Raw genomic sequence first — 4,849 nt, 5'->3', positions numbered from 1 at the left:
CTGGGGGGGGGGGGAATGGGGGGGGCGCTGGGGGATGCTCGGGGCACCGGGGACCGGGCTCGCCGCGGCCAGCGGGGCTGTGCTCGGTCCCCCCGGTGCCCGGTACCGTTCGGCTCCTGCAGGCTCCGCCGGTTCCCAGCCGGAGCTGGAGCATCACATGGTGCAGCCTTCCAGGGCGTTTAAAGAGCGACTGACCCGATTTGGGGCTCGCCGGGCCCGGGAAGAACCGGAGGAAGGGGGGGGCGGGGGGGGAGGAGGAGCGGGGTGGGAACAGCGGAGCCAGGTCCAGCCCCGATGTCCCGACAGGGGTCTGGTACCGGTTTTAGCAGCAGAATCGGTTTTTGAAGTGGGGTGTGAGCAGAGGATGAGGAGGGGGGGAGCGAGGACGGGGGCAGAGCCTGAGCCCGGGGGGGGGGGGGTAAGAGCCCCGCGCATCACACCGCTGCTCCGGGTCCAGCCCCAGGATGGGACCACCCCCTCCCACCCCATCCCACCCCCAAAAATCACACCAGAAGAGCCCGAAGAGCCACAGTGCTCTCCTGGGCTCTGGCTGCCAACGTCTCACCCAAAATCGCCGCTGGGGTGGGTGCCCCAAAGCAGCCTTCATCCTCGGAATGGCACCCCTGGGTGCTGGGGATGGGGGGGGGGTGGGGGTGGGGGTGCAGGGGGGTGCACCCCATGCTGGGGAGGGGGGAAGGCACAGGGCTGGCAGCATGCCTTGCGCAGGGGGCTGCGGCGGTGGGAAACGGAGCTGCTGGGGCAGACGGAGGGTTTTTTCCAGCGAAGGGGTGTGGAGGCATGGTGGCCCCAAACTGGTGCTGAGGCTGGACCGGGTGTTATTTAATGTCCTGGGAGAAGTTTTGGGGGAAATGGTTACCCCCCCCCCCCCCAAAATTCCCCCCCTGGTCTGGGCAATGGGACAATGGGGCTCAATCTGACTGATGGAGCTGAACCAGCCAAGCCCAGAACCACCTCCCAGGTGTGGACTGGGTGCCTGCGAGGCTCATCCTGCCTAAGTCACTCCCCAAGAGCTGCAAGGACCTCTGCGACCTCAGATTTGGGGGAAGGGAACTCTCCTAAACCCCATCTGCACTTCTCCCTATCCCTCTGGTGGGACTTGGGGTTGGGGTTGTCCCCTCCTGCTCTGCCTTGGTGGGAGATGTCACAACACCCGGATCTGTCCCTTGGGGCTGGCCCTCAACCATCTCCTCCAGCAGAGCCTGCACATGCCAAGACAGGATGGAAACAGCTGTGGAACCATCACAAACCCAGTGCTGGAATCCTCCATGAACTGGTGGCCCGTGGGTTTTCCCCTTACCTCCTTGACCAAGTGGCCAGCACAGGGCTGGGGGGAGGTCGAGCATCCGAGGACCGGTCGGGGACTGTGGCAATGTGCCACCTCCGGCCATTGGGCTGTGCCAGCAGCAGGGTGAGGAGAGCTTGTTTGGATTCAAAGGATCTATTTGCTCTGCAGAGAGACAAATGAACTGCGGATGGCGGGCTCACGTAAACACCGTGCTATTTATGGGAGGCGTTTGCTCGAGCATCTCACAGCGCGTCTCCACACACGTCCTCCACCACGGGGAGGAAGCCGTTACCCCCTATAGGGCTGAAGCCCTAAAACCAGAGGCAACACATGGGGTGGGTATGGTCAGGACAGGGCACTGGGAGTGGGAAGAGCATCCCCAGAGAGCCCCAAAACCCTGCGCCCACCGGCTTCCCAGGACGAATGTCCTTGCAATCAACCTCTGGCTGGGAGCAGAGCAGGAAAACCGGCAGGTTCATCATGGGAGCGCAATGCGGAAGCAAACGCGGGCAGGTCCTGGCCTAATTGTATGCAAATCTCCCGAACAGTGGCGATTAAAAAACCACTCCTTTTCCTTAGTGGATTTGCAGTTTGTTCCCCCGCCCTGGACTCATGCCCTGACGTACTTAATTTTAGCAGCACCCCTAAAAAAAACAAAACCCGGGTTACGCCAAAAAAGGAGCTGCCGGCCTGGGGGTGTGCCAAAGGGGGGGTGGGAGCTCTCCCACCAGCCCAGGCAAACCAAAACCAGTGCTGTGGCAGAGGCTGCAAAGATTGAACCAGCAAATGTGGCTGTTGGTGGAGGCAGGTGCTTGAGCAGAGCCTGTTCCTAACGGACGGGGCGTCATCTGCTCGTCCTCCCGGACACCAGGCTGAGGCTTGTGTCTGGAGAGCGTGGGAGATTCCTTAAAAACCCACGAAAGGTAATTTTCTGGTGAACGTCAGGTTATTCGGGTCTTCCAGGTTCTTCCTGGGGTTTGGAAGGAGAAAACGGCGTGAGAGCTGCAAAGGGGTTGTGATGATCCCAAAGAAGTGTTGGATGATGCTGCTATGGGCAGATACCCGCTGCCATCCCCGGCGCAGTGGGATGAAGGAGGGCAAAGAGAGGACACAGTGTGGCTTCGATATTCCTGCACCGGCTTTTCCACCTCGCCGCCTCCGGTGAGACGAGGGCAGGACCGAACGTTGGCCACGGTGGGAGGGAACGGTTGGTGTCCGGCTCTGTGCCAGCGTGATGCACGGTGGAGTTTGGCGTGTCGGGGCCGGCTGAGCCAACCTGCCCGGCTGACGAGGCCAAACCCCGACCGAACACCCCCAGGGCTCGGCAGCAGCCAAGAAATGCTTTTCCAAGGAGACAAGTCAGGGCGTGGGTTTTCCACCCATCTCGTCTTTGCCTTTCTTGAGGGTTTGAGCTTTCCCGCCCTCCTGCCTCAGTTTACCTACATGAAGAGTAGCTCCACGCTGCCGTTCTGGGTGCTCAGGGCAGAAGTTGAGGGTTTCTCCTTCTCTTCCATCATGGGAACCATCCCAGAGTCCTTCTAGTCGCGGGAAGGGGCCTCTTAATTAGGAAAGTTAATTAGGAGCGTGGCTGGTGCCAGCAGCACGGGGCTGTGCGCTCAGAGGGCTGACGTCTCCACGAGATGTTAATTAGGATGAGTGACCCCCCCGAATGCCATGGTCCGGTGGGCCCAGACAAGATGGCACAAGCTGAAAAAAAGAAGGAGCAAACAAAGGCAAGACCCGGAGCTTTTCCAAGGATATCTCCGCTGCGCCGGGACGCTGCGGAGTGATGCTCGCCCCATATAACGCCAGTCCTGGGGCCACTGGTGCGGGCAAGACGGAGCCCTGGCAGGACTTCACCCGGGACACAGGGCTGCTCCATGACTTGTTCCCGGTTTCTCTCCCATTTAACGGGCTCCATGGCCCTCGGGAAGCCCTTTTGGGAGCAAGGAGCACCGACGTTTGCAGGGTGACGCATCCCCGTCTGGGCTTTGCAGCAGATACTCAGCAGCAAATAGACAGCGTGGAAAAAAATCCCGGGAGACGTTTTAAACCAGCAAATCCCAGAGGGCGGAGGGAGGAAGGGCTGCTTCCCTGTGGGCTGACCCTTTCCACCGGGTGCGTTTCAGCCCCGCAGCCCAGCGCAGGTTTGAAGGCAGGTTGGCAGCACTGCCCACAAACCAAAGGAGAAACTGAGGCACGGCTGGTGGCTGTGGTCACCCGGCCAGCGGATGCCGCCACAGGGAGGTGTCCCAGCTCCCCTCCGCCCCGGGGAGATGCCACGTTCGTGAGGCTGCGGGTTCCCACGCGGCGGCCAAAGGGGCCCAGCCCCGCTCGGTGCCCTGCCAGATGCCAGCCAGATGTTGCCCGCAGGCAGCTGGGTGGTAGCCAAGCCGGGGTGCCTTGGCACGGCAGGACGCTAACGGGCTTTTGAGCTTCCCTGGTGGGGAAGAACTGCTGAGTTCATCACTCGATGGCAGAGAAAACATGGCCAAACCCCGGCGAGCTCTCTGCCGGCCCCGGCTTTGGCACCGCAGAGGGGTGGAGCAGAGGTCTGCCCCACTCGCCGGCTTTGCGGCACACCCGGGTGCCAGCTTCTCCCCCCACCCCCCACCTCTGCATCCCAATCCAGGCTTTTTGCCTCTTCTCCGCTGCATCTTCCTCACCGCGCGCTGGGTTTATTTTAATCCCCAGGGAGCCCCGGGAGCGTTATCGAGCCAGGCTGCCGGCCAAGAGCTATTCCTGCCCACCCCTTCCAGCAGGCTTCAGAACCACAGGAGAGGGTTAAACCTTTCCATCCCTGCACATCAGTTTAGGGGACGGTTAAAACCCTTTGCCCCCCACTCCACCGCCACCCCTTAAACGAGCCCGCTGCTTGTTTAGCCTCTCTTTTTCTTGGAAGTAACCCACGGAAAGGCAGGACGGTGCTTGCTACCTCCAGCCCGGTGGGCACCGAGCCGTGCCCGCGGGGAGGGAGGAGGGAGGCCGGTGGTGTAAGTGCTCTGAAGCACGCAGCAGCGATGACAGATCTTTCTGGGGCAAAGACTCGTGCGAAACAGACACTTCCCAGGAAAGGAAAACAGCAAAAAAGAAGGGGGGGGGAGGGCGCGGGGAGGAAAATGCAAAAGGAAAAATGTGGCTCCTTCGACTCCTGGTTTGCTGCAAGAGACGAATGAGGGGAACCTCTTCCCTCGATGGATCTCCGTGCTGGTATAACCATTTTCTAATTGATTTGGGGGAAATATTGGGGAGGGGATCAAAAGCTGAGTGGGTGCCGTGCCTGGAAGACCCCAGGGCCAGCCCCGGGCGTGGGGCTGCAGTGACCTGGGGACATGGGCTCATACCCCCCGTACTCCACAGGGGCGGTGGGAGATGAGGATTCGGGGCGAAGGAAAAAGAAGGGGATGGAAGAGGGACAGCGATGGAGGGAAGCGGCGGAGGAGGACCGGGCTGGGCTGGTTCGGTGCCTCTGGGGTGAGGAAGGAGAGGTACCCCCTCACGTTGGGGCGTAAAGGACAGCCACGTCCCCACGGCTGCTGCTCC

Source organism: Vanellus vanellus (assembly GCF_965231255.1).
Source record: "Vanellus vanellus genome assembly, chromosome: 23".
Lineage (NCBI taxonomy): Eukaryota > Metazoa > Chordata > Aves > Charadriiformes > Charadriidae > Vanellus > Vanellus vanellus.
Note: the sequence above shows the minus strand (reverse complement) of the source record.